The 16880-nt window shown below is 43.3% G+C and overlaps 1 protein-coding gene and 1 long non-coding RNA gene across 3 annotated transcripts in view; one reads left to right on the forward strand and one right to left on the reverse strand.

Annotated features, from left to right (window-relative positions):
* RBM6 (RNA binding motif protein 6) overlaps positions 1-11416 on the reverse strand; it is an 89704-nt gene extending 78288 nt beyond the window's left edge. Inside the window, exons 1-2 of one of the 2 annotated variants that reach the window (XM_070776685.1) lie at positions 11281-11400; positions 10742-10913 (exon numbers count right to left, since the gene is read on the reverse strand). The gene's annotated coding sequence lies outside the window, so the exon portion shown is untranslated. Of the gene's footprint in view, positions 1-10741; positions 10914-11280 lie in introns of both variants that reach the window. The other variant, XM_019984628.2, reaches the window with a different exon arrangement.
* On the forward strand, positions 11281-16863 carry LOC139178633 (uncharacterized). Its single transcript, XR_011563042.1, has 3 exons — positions 11281-11391; positions 12869-13015; positions 14429-16863. It is a non-coding gene; the product is annotated as an uncharacterized lncRNA (long non-coding RNA).
* The last annotated feature ends 17 nt before the right edge of the window (positions 16864-16880 follow it).

The raw sequence follows: 16880 nt of genomic DNA on the forward strand, positions 1-16880 counted from the left end.
CCACTTCTCTCTTAACCCAGTCCTTGGCAACCACCATTCCACTTTGTCTATATAGTTTTGACTACTCTAAGTACCTCTTAATTCTAGTGGAATTAAACAGTATTTCTTCTTTCATGACTGGCTTTTCTCACCTGGCATAATGTCTTCAAGGTTCATACATATTATAGCATCTATCGGAATTTCATTTCTTTTTAAGGCTGAATAATAATTCCAGTGTACACATATTATATTTTACCTACTTTTCCACTGATATTTGGACTCTCCCATCTTTTGGATAATGTTAACAATGAGCTGCTGCTGCTGCTGCTGCTAAGTCGCTTCAGTCGTGTTCGACTCTGTGCGACCCCACAGACGGCAACCCACCAGGCCCCGCCGTCCCTGGGATTCTCCAGGCAAGAACACTGGAGTGGGTTGCCATTTCCTCCTCCAATGCGTGAAAGTGAAGTCGCTCAGTTGTGTCTGACTCTTAGCGACCCCATGGACTGCAGCCTACCAGGCTCCTCCATCCATGGGATTTTCCAGGCAAGAGTACTGGAGTGGGGTGCCATTGCCTTCTCCTAACAATAAGCATGCACATACAAATATCTGAGATCAGTTCTTCTGGAGATATATACACTCACAAGTAGAACTGGTGGATCATATGGCAATTCTAGTTTTAATTTTCAAGGAACCACCATACTGTTTTCCACAGCAGCTACATCATTTTACCTTCCCACCAACAGTGCGCAAATGGTTCTGTTATGGACTGAATTGTGCCCCCCACAGCTTCAAGCCCTAACTCCCAATGTGACTGTATTTGGAGACGTGGCCTTTGAGGAGGTAATTAAGGTTGACAGAGGCCACAAGGGTGGGGCCCCAATTCAACAGGACTGGTGTCAGTGGAAGAGACACCAAAAAATGCATGCACAGGACAGGGAAAAGCTAATGTGAGGACATGGCCAGGAGAGGGCCGTCTGCAAGTCAAGGAGAGAGGCCCCACCAAAACCTAACCCTACTCATGCCCTGATCTTAGACGTCAGTCTCCAAACAGCAGGAAAATAATTTTCCGTTGTTTAAGCCACCTAGTCTGGTATTTTGTTATGGCAACCCTAGCAGAATGATACAAGTTCCAGTTCATCCACATCCTCACCAACACTTACTACTCTGTTTTTTTGTATTTTAGTAACAGCCATTCTGGAGAAGGAAATGGCAACCCACTCCAGTATTCTTGCCTGGAGAATCCCATGGACGGAGGAGCCTGGCGGGTTACAGTCCATGGGGTCACAAAAGTCGGACGCGACTCAACTGAACTGAACTGAACAGCCATTCTAATGGGTGTGAAGTGGTATCTCACTGTGGTTTTGATTTGCATTTCCCTTATCATTAATGATGCTGAGCATCTTTTCACGTACTTATTAGCCATTTTACATCCTCTTTGGGAGAAATGTCTATTCAAGTCCTTTGCCTATTTTTTGATACAGGTTATTCATTGCTGTTGTTGAGTTTAGGAGTTTTCTACATATTCTAATTATTAATCCCTTACCAGGCATGTGATTTGCAAGTATCTTCTCCCATTTTGTGAGTTGCCTTTTACCTTGTTGACAGTATTCTTTGAACACAGAAGTTTTTAATTTTAATGAAGTCCAATTTGCCTATTTTTCCTTTTGCTAACTGTGCCCTTGGTGTCATATCCTTTAAAAGATCATTATCAAATCCAACATATAAAGCTTTCCCCTTCAGTTTTCTTCTAAGAGTTTTAGAGTTACAGCTCTTACATTCAACAGCAACATCCATTCTTAAGAACAGCATTTGTTGAAGGCAAAGTTCTGCATATTGATTTGTTTAAAAATACACAAGCCCACAATCTTCCTGGAATGTTTTTGTGTACGAAGATTAAAGACTAGTCTGAAGACTCTACCCTTACCTTGTTCTATCACTATCATTTAACTATTATTTTTTTTGAATATTTGGCTGCATCAGGTCTTAGTTGCAGCACAGGCTCAGTTGCTCTGTGGAATGTGGGGTCTTAGTTCCCTGACCAGGAACTGAATCCACGTCCCCGGCAGTGCAAGGCAGATTCAAAACCACTGCTACTGACACAGTAGCAAAGTCCCTTAACTCCTTTTTTGACCTATATTATCACTCTCAGTCAGTTCAGTCGCTCAGTCGTGTCCGACTCTTTGCAACCCCATGAATCGCAGCACGCCAGGCCTCCCTGTCCATCACCAACTCCCGGAGTTCACTCAAACTCACGCCCATTGAGTCGGTGATGCCATCCAGCCATCTCATCCTCTGTCGTCCCCTTCTCCTCCTGCCCCCAACCCCTCCCAGCATCGGAGTCTTTTCCAATGAGTCAACTCTTCGCATGAAGTGGCCAAAGGACTGGAGTTTCAGCTTTAGCATCATTCCTTCCAAAGAAATCCCAGGGCTGATCTCCTTCAGAATGGACTGGTTGGATCTCCTTGCAGTCCAAGGGACTCTCAAGAGTCTTCTCCAACACCACAGTTCAAAAGCATCAATTCTTCCGCGCTCAGCTTTCTTCACAGTCCAACTCTCACATCCATACATGACTACTGGAAAAACCATAGTTTTGACTAGACGGACCTTTGTTGGCAAAGTAATGTCTCTACTTTATAATATGCTATCTGCTTTTGTTCATAAGCATACTCCAGTCTCTCTCATATAAAAACACCCCCCCCAATACAAAACCTTTAAACATCAGTTGACTAAATAAATGAATGTCCACCAAATATGCTAACTAGGCTCTATTACATTCCCTAGCACTGTTCATGATGCTGTCCCTGGGTGCTATGGACTATACTGAATGTGTGTGTCTCTTCAAAATTCATGTTTAAGTCCTAATCTCTGACTTGATGGTAACTGAAGATAGGGCCTTTAGGAGGTAATTAGGTCATGAGGGTAGAGCCCTTAGGAAAGGGGTTAATGCTCTTCTAAGAAGGAATAAAAGAGAGTGCTCTCTCTCTGTACCATGTGAGGATACAGCAAGAAAGCAGCTGTCTGCAAACCAAAAGGATCTCACCAGGAACCAAACTATCTGGCACCTTAATCTGAAACTGCCCTGTCTCTGGAACTGTGAGAAATAAAGTTGTTATTAAGTCACACAATCTACGGTGTTTTGTTTTAGCAGTCCAAGCTAAGACACTGGCCAATCTTGTCCATTCCCAATTTAATCACTATCACTACCATCTCTACGATTATAATTTCCACATCTCCATCACTAGCTTAGACTTTCCCATGAAATCCAAATGTCTGCCAGAAATGGCCACTTGGCCATCCTACAGGGATCTCAAGCTCATGCATAAATTAGACTTCACTACTGTTAGGACATTTAAACACTTCATTAGAGCCACTTTTTCTTATGAAGAGAAATTTTCCAGATTTTAAATATTCTTATATCCTCACCCCTTACATCAGCAAATTACAGTCAGGTTCCTAGTTTAAAAGTGAATTTTATAAGATAGCAAAGTAAGTTTTATAAGATAGCACAGTGTGGCGGTGAAGGGACAGGAGTGCAGTCTCTGGACCTACTGTGCTGGTGGGGTTCACAGCTCGACTGCTGGAAGGGAAATCATGGCTCGGCCACAAGGTATGTCCTTGAGCAAGTGATTTAACTTAATGCCAAATCCGGAATAAAGATAATGTCTACTTCATAGTTATCAGGATAAAATGACAATGCAAATTCACTAGAGCAGTGCCTGATAAATAAATTGCTCAGTAAATGTTAGTACTATTTTAAGAGTTTATTTCAAAAATCATTGGGGCTTAGAATGTTCCCACTGATGCAGACTCATTTGGCTAAATGACTGATATTAAGGTTTGATTTGCCATAGATTTAAATGCAGACATTTTCCATAAATAAAATCATCAGTTCCAAGATTTTGTCAACTATATATTTAAAGCACACATGCAATATATTATGCCAGAAAATACATCCTTTGCAGCCATCTAGACAGAAGTGTTAAGATGTCAACTTATAAATGGACAAAGTGGCGAACAATTTTTTCAAAATTTTAGGAGTGAAAAATTTTTAATCCTTTTAGATGGTTCAAGAGAATTTCAAGACCACTGGCCTAAGTGAATGTGTTTTAAAGTCAGACTGCCTGGGTTTGAATTCAAACTCCGGCTTTTGGGAATTCCCAGATGGCCCAATGGTTAGGACTCTATGCTTCCAATACTGAGACTATAGCTTCAATCCCTGGTCAGGTAACTAAGATTCCGCATGCCTCTCAGCACAGTCGAGGGGGGAAAAAAAGGAAGAAAAAATTCCAGCTATGTATCTTTGGTAAGTTATATTTAAATTCTATATGCCTCAATGCTCTCCTCCTACACAACGGGAATAATAGTGGTACCTACTTCATATGATTACTATAGGGAGTAAATGAGATCGTGCATAAGAAGAAGTATATTGATAGCAACATTATTATTATGAATAATAGCCAAACACTGAAAAGAATCCAAATGTCCATCAACAGGCAGATGGGTAAACAAATGTGATATACTCCTAAAAGGAAATGCAACATGGAAGAACCTCAAAAAAATTATAAGTAAAAGAAGCCAGATATCCCAATTGTATGAAGTTACATAAAAACATAAAACTACAGAGGCAGAAAGCAGATTAGTGGATGCCAGGACTTGCAGTTAGAGTGGGGAGTGGAGATTAACAACAAACAGAAACTAGGGAATGTTTTGAGGTGTTGGAAACATTCTAAATCTGAATTATGGTGATGACTGCATCAAACTGAACAGCTACAGTCAGTGAATTTTATGATATATAAGTCATGCCTCCAAAAATTTTTTTGAAAAATTTTAAAGCAACAATGTACTAAATATTATTATTACTGCTACTATGCTCAGGTGTTTAAAATCACAGTCACATTAAGCTGGAAAGGACCTTTCTGAGTATGTCTACCTCTATTCTCTGAAACAGTAATAAAGGCAAGAATAGTTAAGTACTGACTCTGCCACAGTTATGCATTTTACATGGGTTCTCTCATTTAATAATCACAGGTCCTCCATGGGGTAAATTTTGTTATAATCCCCACTTCACAGACTCCGAAAATGAGACTTAAATAGTTTGAGAGGCTTGTCCCAAAACAATATAACTAATATGAGGAAAAGCAAACTCAAGACCATCTGATTTCAAAGTCCATCCTAAAATTCATATGAAATTTCATAGGTCTCTGAATAGCCTTGAAAAAGAACATAAAGTGAGTGGAGGACACTCACTTCCCAATTTCAAACTTACTATAAATTTACAGTAATCAAAACAGTGTGGTATTGGTGTAAGGACATAAAGAACAATGAACTAGAGATCCCAGAAATAAACTCCCACATACATGGTCAAGTTATTTTCAACAAGGGTCCCAAGACCATTCAAAGGAGAAAAGACAGCCTTTTCAACAACTGCTCATAGGGAAACTGGAAATCCACACGCAAAAGAATGAAGCGCGACCCCTGCCCACCACCATACACAAAAGCTATCCCAAATTGGGTTTAAAGACCTAAACCTAAAATTTAAAACTCTAAAACTCAGAAGAAAACAAACCAGAAGCTTCAGGCATTGGATTTGGCAGTGATCCCTTGGATACGACATCAAAAGCAGAGTCAACAAAAAAAATACACAAACTGGAATTCATCAAAATTAGAAATGTCTGTTTCAAAGAACACCATTAAGAGAATAAAAAGGCAACTCATGAATGGGAGAAAATATTTGCAAACCACATATCTGATAAGGGATTAATATCCAGAATATACAGAAAACTAAAACTCAACAAAAGACAACCTGATTCAAAAATGAGGAAAGGACTTGAATACACATTTCTTCAAAGACACACAAATGGCCAATAAACACATAAAAAGACTCTCAACATCATTAACAATTAGAGAAATGTAAATCAAAATTACAAGATAACCACTTTATACCCATTAAGATGGCTATTAAAACAAAACCAAATGAACCTAACAGAAGCTAGTGAGGATGTGAAGAGATGTGAACCCTGTGCATTGCTGTCAGGCATGTACAGTGTATGCAGCCACTGTGTAAAGCATACAGCAGTTCCTCAAAAATTTAGGACAGAATTACCACACGATCCAACAATTCCAATTCTTTTGGGTATAAACCCAAAAGAAATGAGAGCAGAGACTTAAGTAGATATGTGCACCCCTCCATGTTCATTGCTGCATTATTTACAACAGCTAAAAGGTGGAAGGTGGAAACAACCCAGTACCTATCAACAGATGAGAAAACCATGTAATATATACACACAATGAAATACTATTCAGTCTCAGAAAGGAATGCAATTCTGATAGATATAACATGGATGAGCCTTGGAGATATTCTGCTAAGTAAAATAAGCCAGTCATGAAAGGACAAATATTGTATAATTTATGGTTCTATGTATATGGGGTACTTCAGTTCAGTCCAGTCGCTCAGTCGTGTCCGACTCTTCGTGACCCCATGAATCGCAGCACGCTAAGCCTCCCTGTTCATCACCATCTCCCGAAGTTCACTCAAACTCATGTCCATCGAGTCAGTGATGCCATCCAGCCATCTCATCCTCTGTCGTCCCCTTTTCCTCCTGCCCCCAATCTCTCCCAGCATCAGAGTCTTTTCCAATGAGTCAACTCTTCGCATGAGGTGGCCAAAGTATTGGAGTTTCAGCTTTAGCATCATTCCTTCCAAAGAACATCCAGGACTGATCTCCTTTAGAATGGACTGGTTGGATCTCCTTGCAGTCCAAGGGACTCTCAACAGTCTTCTCCAACACCACAGTTCAAAAGCATCGATTCTTCGGCACTCAGCTTTCTTCACAGTCCAACTCTCACATCCATACATGACTACTGGAAAAACCATAGCCTTGACTAGACAGACCTTTGTCGGCAAAGTAATGTCTCTGCTTTTGAATGTGCTATCTAGGTTGGTCATAACTTTCCTTCTAAGGAGTAAGCGTCTTTTAATTTCCTGGCTGCAATCACCATCTGCAGTGATTTTGGAGCCCCAAAAAATAAAGTCTGACACTGTTTCCACTGTTTCCCCATCTATTTCCCATGAAGTGATGGGATCAGATGCCATGATCTTAGTTTTCTGAATGTTGAGTTTTAAGCCAACTTTTTCACTCTCCACTTTCACTTCCATCAAGAGGCTTTTTAGCTCCTCTTCACTTTCTGCCATAAGAGTGGTATCTTCTGCATATCTGAGGTTATTGATATTTCTCCCGGCAATCTTGATTCCAGCTTGTGCTTCTTCCAGCCCAGCGTTTCTCATGATGTACTCTGCATATAGGTTCAATAAAGAGGGTGACAATAAACAGCCTTGATGTACGCCTTTTCCTATTTGGAACCAGTCTGTTGTTCCATGTCCAGTTCTAGCTGTTGCTTCCTGACCTGTATATAGGTTTCTCAAGAGGCAGGTCAGGTGGCCTGGTATTCCCATCTCTTTCAGAATTTTCCACAGTTTATTGTGATCCACACAGTAAAAGGCTTTGGCATAGTCAATAAAGCAGAAACAGATGTTTTTCTGGAACTCTCTTGCTTTTTCCATGATCCACCGGATGTTGGCAATTTGATCTCTGGTTCCTCTGCCTTTCCTAAAACCAGCTTGAACATCTGGAAGGTCACGGTTCACGTACTGCTGAAGCCTGGCTTGGAGAATTTGGAGCATTACTTTACTAGCGTGTGAGATGAGTGCAATTGTGCGGTAGTTTGAGCGTTCTTTGGCATTGCCTTTCTTTGGGATTGGAATGAAACTGACCTTTTCCAGTCCTGTGGGCACTGCTGAGTTTTCCAAATTTGCTGGCATATTGAGTGCAGCACTTTCACAGCATCATCTTTCAGGATTTGAAATAGCTCAACTGGAATTCCATCACCTCCACTAGCTTTGTTCGTAGTGATGCTTTCTAAGGCCCAGTTGACTTCACATTCCAGGATGTCTGGCTCTAGGTCAGTGATCACACCATCATGATTATCTGGGTCGTGAAGATCTTTTTTGTACAGTTCTTCTGTGTATTCTTGCCATCTCTTCTTAATGTCTTCTGCTTCTGTTAGGTCCATACCATTTCTGGTCCTTTATCGAGTCCATCTTCGCATGAAATGTTCCCTTGGTATCTCTGATTTTCTTGAAGAGATTTCTAGTCTTTCCCATTCTGTTGTTTTCCTCTAATTCTTTGCATTGATCGCTGAGGAAGGCTTCCTTATCTCTCCTTGCTATTCTTTGGTACTCTGCGTTCAGATGCTTATATCTTTCCTTTTCTCCTTTGCTTTTCGCTTCTTAGGACAGGCAAATTCAGAGAGACGGAAAGTAGGATGGTGGTTGCCAGGGGAAGGGGTGGGGAGAATGAGAAGCTATTTTTTAATGGGCACAGAGGTTCAGTCTGAGAAGACGAAAACATTCTGAAGCTGGATGGTAATGATGGTTGCACAACAATGTGAAGGTACTTAATACCACTGACATGAACATTTTAAAATGGTCAAAATGGCTAAGAAAAAGGGAGGCAGAAGGAAGAGATGGAGGGACTACTTCACACCCATTCAGGTGGTTACTGTACAAAAAAACTCAGAAAGTAACAAGTGTTGGGATGTGGAGAAATCGGACCCCTTGCGTATTACTGGTGGGAACATAAAATGATGCAACTGCTGTGGAATACAGTATGGTGGGTACTCAAAAAGCTATACACAGAATTATCTTATGACCCAATTCTGGGCATATACACAAAGATACTGAAAGCAGGGGCATGAAGAGATATTTGTATACCCATGTTCACAGCAGCATTATTTACAATCGCCAACGGTGGAAACCCAACTGTCCAGCAAGTGAACAGGTAAGTAAAATGTAGCTTATACATAGCAACTGAGTATTGTTCAGCCTTAAAAGGGAATGTAGATGTCAATTACATCTCAATTTTTTTTAATTACAAAAAAAAGGAATGAAGTTTGGATACACACTACAACATGAATGAACCTTAAAAACATTATTTTACCTGAAAAAAGTCAGACATGAAAGGATAATTATTGTATGATTCCACTTACATAGGGTACCCAGAACAGGCAAATTCAGAGAGACAGAATACAGATTAGAGGTTACCAGGAACTAGAGGGAAGGAGTAAGGGAGTTACCTGCTTAATGGTTAGAGTTTCTGTTTAAGGTGATGAAAAAGTTTTAGAAATAGATGTGGTGATGGTTTCATTACATTGTGAATGTAATTCATGCACTGAATTATATGTGAATTTTACATACAGAAATGGCTTAAATGGAAAATTTCATTACAATATATGCAACAAAATATATTTATCACAACTTTGTAAAAAAAAAAAAAAAAAGTACTGTAATACATGAAAAAACATCGAATTAGACACCTTAAATGGGTGAAATGTATGGTGTGTGAATTTTATCTCAACAAAACATTTTTTAATTTTTTGGCTGCACCACATGGCATGTGGACTCTCAGTTCCCAGACCAGGGATGGAACCTGCACCCCCTGCACTGGAAGCATAGAGTCCTAACCACTGAACTGCCAGGGAAGTGACAAAAATTTTTTTTAAAGTAACAGTGGCGGCTAACACTCAGTAAACACTTTCCTCACACCAGGCACCATCCTAAAAGGATTACGTAAACCTCACAACAACCTTCAAAGTGGCTGCATTTCTTAACCTCATTTCACACATGAGAAAACTGAAGTTAGGTAATTTATCCAATGTTGCTCAGTTAATGGAGGAGTCAACAGTTCAAATCCTATCAATTTCTAGAGCTCCTACAGTTCCTATCACAGTGTGATAGGAAGGTTATAAAAGGTACCCAACAAATGCCCCCTAAGTGAGTGAAATGAACAACTACTGTGGAAGTCTAGCAGAAAGTCTATTCTAAGATGACTCCATGATTTATGATCTTTAAAAATTTCAGAATTTTCCAACAGTTTTTTAATCTTTTACAATTTTGAGTTAGATTATTAACACATTATTTTATGTATTTAAACACTGGCAGAAGAGTATAACCTTGCCCATGTATCTTCAATAAGACAGGAGCATTCACTTTGTAACCTCTCCATTGACAATTCTCCTATGAAAGGCTACAAAAAACTAGGCTCCCAAAGGCAACAAAAGTAAACCCAATTCTGGTAACAATTAAATGAAGAGGAATGCTACAGATGTCCAAAAACAGCCTATCCTAAACAGCCTATTCTATGGGCTAGGTACCTGGTTAGATACTAATTAACCAGGCAAGGTTCAGGTGCAATTTTTGTGTGTTTCACTAAAATGGTAACATACCATTAGACACTGCTTGTCCTACCCTCACTTATCAGTTCTTTAAACCTCTCCCTATAGTCCTCACAAGTCTGCTGATGTTGACATTATTAAACCATTCACAGTGGCGGCACTACTCAACAGGAAGTTGAAAGCTAACAAACCGAGGGCAGGATCCAGAGTTCAGAAAAATGAACCAGGGTGACCGGGAGCATCAGAGTCTACTAAACTCCACCTAGATCCCGCAACTCTGATGTTCACAAGCATACCTGGAATGTGCAAAAAATACAATTACCCTTACAGTTTACCCTACAAAACAAGACCCTTTCCTTTATTTAAAAAAAAAAAAATGCACGCCCAGAGTTAAGCCTGGTAGCACAAGATCAATTCTAAAGTTAAGAGAAAAACAGACTTACTGATACACCACTAAAAGGAATCTAAAGAGTGCATAATACGAGGAAATAACCCTGTCCTCCCACATTCGCCCAACTGGCACAGGACCCACCAGACCACTCCCCGGGATCCAGGTTCTACAGCCCGGCGCGCTGGACTCCGCGCTCTCGCGCCCTGTTGTCCGGCCGAGCCCACTCCGGTCTGTCCAGGTCTGAGGGCGAAGCTACGTGCTAAGCACAAGAAAAACTCCCTTTCGAGCGATGCCTCACAACTGGATCAGATTCCTGCAAATGCAGGGGGAAAAAAGGAGGAAGAAAGGGTCGCCTGCCTGCAGCCCCTCGGACCAAGAGCACCGAACCGCAACCACGCGCCAGCCACGGACCCCCGGCCGCCCCGAGACGGGACCGGTAATTCCACCGCCAGGCCGGGCCCCGCCCCGGGCCCGCGACCGTTCTGGGGCGTTCCTCCCGTGGGCGGCGCCTCCCTCACCGCCACTTGACTCTCTTCTTCCTGAGGGAGGCCGCGGCCGCCCCGCGACACCGAAGCCGCAGCTTCCAGGCCGCGCGGGCCCGCGACGTCCAGAGCGGCCTGCCAGGCCGGCTCCTTCCCCGCTGGCTCCCGCACGCCCTCTCTACCACCCCAAGCCCTTACCGAGGCAGCGCGGCCTCCGCGGCCCGCTCCTCCTAATCCTTAGCCGCCGCCACCGACCCAGCGCCGCGGAGACCGGAACTTCCTCCGCGCCGGGCCGCTGCCTCCACAAAGGTGCCGCCGCCTTTAGCGCTCGGCCCGCCGGGAGATGGAGTACACAGCTGCGGGTCGCGCCGACTCCACTCCCGGCGTACCCTGCGCGGGGGCCGGGGGCGGGGCGGGGGTGTGTGCTTGCCTGCGGGGGCGGGGCGTGAGGGGCACGCTATTGCCCACGTCCAATGGGAGGGTGCGCTTCCTTGCCCCGGTCCGCTGGGCCTGCTGGGGGTTGTGGTTTGGCCCTTAGCCCACGGCCGCTCGTCTTCTTTCGCTCTTCCGAGTATGAGCAAAGCGTGCAGTCTGTGGGTGGCTTGGCTTTCTCGAGATTTGCTCCCTGCCAGAGTGCGGACTGGACCCTGGCCTGCCTAGCTTAAAAAGGACTTACTCTCCGTTAATGTGAAGGAAATCTCCACCTAAGCCTTCCGGGGCAGGAGTTTGTGGCCCACATAAGAGCCTGGCTCCCGACCCTCCCAAAGGATAGAGGAGCAGTAATCACACGGTCGTCCTCTTTTCCTTCTGATGAGTTTTCAAATTAGCCATTCCCAGCTCAAGAATATCACTGGTGGGTAGTAGTACTTTGTCCTTCAAAGAGGTAAACATATGAAGGAACTAATTATTTTTGCCTTATGCCCACTCTCTTTGGGCAGTAATAATTGCAACCCTTCATCACAACTCTGCTCCTGGCCTTGTGCTGACCCTTCATTATCTCATTTAATCTTCAGTGCTATTCACAGATACACTGGTGGGTATCATCTGTCTTAAAGGTTTAGTAGCCCTACCTATAAAGGAAATTCCACTCAGTTTCCACGAGGCCTTGCTAGCTCACGAGCCATAAATCTGGCCGAGAGTGACTTATGCGAGGTCACAGAGGAACAGGAAGGTATCTGCAGATCAACAATCTAGTGGAAAACGGGGCAGCACAACTTTCAGTGTGCAGCTCACGTCCAGAATCTCCTCACAGCTAATGTTCTTCAAATGGCCAGCTCCAAGCTTCCAAGTGGATTGTACATTGTTGAAATGCTTGCTGATTCCAGCTACCCAGTATCCTCAAACTGTGTCCCCTCAGGGAAGGTAACCTGATTATAGAGCCTGAATTCAACATCATGGAATCAAAGAAGTCTGCTGCAAGAAAAGCCTATAAATTATTCTAAAATAAAGTAATCCTCATCTGTAGAGAAAAGAGATTGTTGGGTTAAGTAGTCCTTAAAGTTACTTTTCCACTTCTCAGGCATCTTGTCTGGAAGTCATTCATTCAAGAACTTCATGAAGCACCTGCTGTGTGCCAGGCACTGGATCAAGTACTGGAGTTACAGGAGCTTGAACAAAGCTGATAAACTTTGCTGCTCTGGTGGCGATGGGAGTGGGGGTGGCTATGGAAGAGAGGTGACAAACTAAACAAGATACACAGTCTCTGCTCAAAGGAGTTTGGTTTCTGTAAGGAGGGAGATGGAAAGCTGTTGGGAGGCTCTAAACAGAATAACATCGTGATTTCCAGGTAAATAGGATCCCTCTGGCTTCTGTGTGGAGAATAGGCTGAAGGTGAAAAGGGCAGAAGCAGGCCAGCTGGCTAGGAGACTGCCTGGAAAGATGGAAGAATGTGGGAAGAGCAATTTTGGCAGGAAGAAGAGGAGCTCAGTTTTCGGTAGGTTGTTTTTGATGCCTAGTAGACAAGATTTGGAGTTGGCAATTGGCTACATTTGCCTAGAGTTCAAATTAAAGGTCAGGGTTAGAGCTGCAAATCTGAGAGGTATCAACATATCACTGGTGCTGATACATAAAGCCTTGGGCCTGGATGAGATGGCTTTGCAAATGAAGGAGTGAGTTATAGACTAGACTGGAGCACTAAGAGGTTTCAGGGAAGAGGAAGAACACCTACACAGAACTGTGGGTACTTTGCTTCCCAAACTGGGCCATTATTGGTGGATCTCTCCCTTATCACATAGTACTTTGTCCTTCCAAGAGGTAAACATATGAAGGAACTAATTATTTTTACCTTATGCCCACTCTCCTTGGGCAATAATAATTGCAACCCTTTATCACAACTCTGCTCCTGGCCTTGTGCTGACCCTTCATTATCTCATTTAATCTTCACAGTAACCACATGATATCCCCTTTTGTAATTATGGAAACCAAAGCCCAGAAAGATTAATTTGCTGCAGCTGGAAAGTAGAAGATGGGGGGATTCCAACTCAAGTCAGTCCTACTCCAGGGCTCATGCTGTTGACAACTTTCCCCTTCTCCTTAGGGTGATGATGGAGGGCTTTCAGAGGAAGCATCTGGATTTTTTTTTTTAAACTTACACTGGCCCATAGTACTTGTAAGGCTGTTTATACTATGCTATGCTATGCTAAGTCACTTCAGTCGTGTCCGACTCTGTGCGACCCCATAGATGGCAGCCCACCAGGCTCCCCCGTCCCTGGGATTCTCCAGGCAAGAACACTGGAGTGGGCTGCCATTTCCTTCTCCAATGCATGAAAGTGAAAAGTGAAAGTGAAGTCACTCAGTCGTGTCCGACTCTTAGCAACCCCATGGATTGCAGCCTAACAGGCTCAGGCTCCTCCGTCCGTGGGATTTTCCAAGCAAGAGTACTGGAGTGGGTATACTACCTAAGACCAAAAAGTGTGAACTGTTTAGAAGAGCTGATCCAGAACAGCGCCCTCACCCAGAATGGGGAGTACAACATCCAGTTGCAGAGGTGGGTTGGCTCACTTTCAGCCCCTAAAATTCTCACACAGATGAGCCCAGCAAAGAGGAAGGCTGCTCTGCTGCCTGTGGTTCATTGCTGCCTTGATCACACTTGGGGCCATGACTCTTCAGCACTGAAAGTAGAGACTTGATCAAATGTTAAAATGAGAGACAGGAACCAGGAAAGATACAGATGATACAAGGACCACAGATGAAATTTTCCAGCAGATTAGGAAAGGCAGTTGCTTTACCAGGAACTGCAAAAGAAATAAAGGCAGGAAGGAAAACCTCTTTGAAATTCCCAGGAAAGGACTGACTATTCTTATTATTAGTTCAGAATACTTCATATTATATAATGTTATATTTGTAGGAGGGGGAAACTGCTGAAGATGCTGAAAGAGTCATTAAAGAATTTGCCCTGAGTCACACCAGCAAGACAGCAACAGGGCTGGAACAGATCCCAGCTTCTGGATACAATCGGGCCTTTTCACTTCAGCTGCAACTTCTTCACAGCACCTCAGGTTCTGAAATGGCCACTCCAGTTATGAAAAAAAAAAGAAATCTGTGGAAGAACAGAGGTCTTTTACCTTTGCGCTTCCTCCTGGTGGCTCCGATGGTTAAGAATCTGCCTGCAATGAGGGAAAGCCAGGTTTGATCCCTGGGTCTGGAAGATCCCCTGGAGAGAGGAATGGCAACCCACTCCAGTATTCTTGCCTTGTGAATTCCATGGACAACGGAGACTGGTGGGCTGCAGTCCATAGGGTCACAAAGAGTCAGACATAACTGAGCGAGTAACACTTACAACTAGTCCTCATTACTGCTGCTGTAGAGATGACACACTGGGTCGATGCAAATCATGGGCCTAGACAAAACAGAAAGCTGAGATTTTGAGGAGCCCCTGACCTGGAGATGCAGGGTAGCTTGGTATTTGTGGCAAAGGCCAAGGCTTAAAATAATGTCATACAGTGCCACAGAGCCATAACAGAATTGACAAGTGCTATTATCCCAAAAGACCTAGATTTATTTCTTTGTAATTCTATCAGCAAAAGTGACATTTAGGATGGGTTGTCCCAATACTCAAATGTAGATCAATAGGTAGATTAAAACAGAGGGTTTTTTTTTTAAGAGAATTATGCTTTTAATATTTATTTGTTTTATTTGACTGTGCCAGGTCTTAGTTGCGGCCCATGGATCTTTGATCTTTGTTGCAGCATGCAGGATCTTTAGTTTCAGCATGTGGGATCTAGTTCCCTAACCAGGGATTGAACCTGGGCCCCCTACATTGGGAGCACAGAATCTTAGCCACTGGACCGCTAGGCAAGTCCATAGAGTGACGTACACTCAAGCGTTAGTTAGAAGCTCATGGGATATATGGTCACTTGCTTGGCTAAGGAAATGCAATACTTCCAAGTGACAGAGGTGCTATCTGATAGAGCTGATGTGCTTGAAAGCAAGAGACTCAAAGAAACCCTGAGGTCACATGGAGACTGTTGTGGTTGGTTGGGTATGTTAGAAATCTTTAAATTTGTCTTCTTTGGGGATCAATTCTATGGGCTGAAGCTTCTGGTTAATGGAATGTAGTCAGCATATTTCTGTTCAAATCAGAGAATATGAGATCTTCTTGGCTTATACTCTTGTAATATGGCAGGACTAGTGAGAGTAAAACTGTATCAATGATATTTACTCTAAGGGAGGAAGCCTGTCCTCCTGAGCCAATGAAGAGAAAAATTACTGAATGACCTGTGAAGACAAGGATAGCTAAGGAATTGGGCATTTTCTCACATATTCTTAACTAAAAGGGAGGAGAAAGCTTCCCGTAAACTATGTGCATGAGTTTAATAGCCCTGAGCAAAGCCATCTCTCATAAAAGGCCACAGCTTTTTCAGTGTCAGTCACAGTCCAGTTTGTGGACATGGGCTCCAACTGGCAGCTGTCTGAGACTGTAAGAAAAGCCCCCGGGGCAGGGCTCCCCCAGTTCCGGTATAGGACTGAGATGGAGACAGGACATTGCACTGGGGTGCTTGGAGCAACAGGGATAATCAGAGGAGTGACTTCAGACTTTCCTTCATCCCTAAACTGTTGGGTGAATTAACATGAGGCTATTAAGTAATTTAATTGCTTCAGAGACACATGAGCAGTATCGTTGTTAATCCCTAACTTGATTTCTTTAAAGTACTCTCCAAAAATAAAATTGTTGGGAAAACTTTATGTTGTCCTGTTTGTTTTTTAAATCACTTTGTCTCTAGGAAATCACAAATGTTCGTAGGAGAGTTTCCTTGCCCTGGCAAATCACCTGGGAAGTTTTAAAAAAGATATGGATGTGTGAGTCCATCCCAGTCCAATTAAATCAAAAGTTCCAGGCATTTGTGTGTTTTAAGTTCTCCAGGTCATTCTATGTGCAGAATTGAGAACTACCATTCTAGAGACTCATATATTAAAATGTGATTGAAAAGATGTCCTTTTAGCATCAAACCGTGTGCCTACATCCTTTACAGCCAGTGTGGCCGGGCTCACTTATGACATTTATCCAGCCCCCAAACTTGCACTGTCCTTCCACAATTAGTGGAGGAAACTACGCTAGGGAGGAAAGAAAGTCTCTTTTCCTCGAAGTAAACCTCTTGTTCGCTAGGGCAGAAGGTCTGGAGAGTTTGGGCCTGCGGTCCACCCGGGGCTATGGGTTTGGGGAGGTGTCTGAGCTTGGCTGGGACCCTGCAGAAGGCGGAGCGGGATGCGGGCACCCCTGGCTTGGGTCAAGCCCAGCCCGGGGCTCTGCCCAGACCCGCGACCCTCCCCACCCCGCGGCGGCCGTGCACTGCGGACTA

Source organism: Bos indicus, chromosome 22, assembly GCF_029378745.1.
Source record: "Bos indicus isolate NIAB-ARS_2022 breed Sahiwal x Tharparkar chromosome 22, NIAB-ARS_B.indTharparkar_mat_pri_1.0, whole genome shotgun sequence".
NCBI lineage: Eukaryota > Metazoa > Chordata > Mammalia > Artiodactyla > Bovidae > Bos > Bos indicus.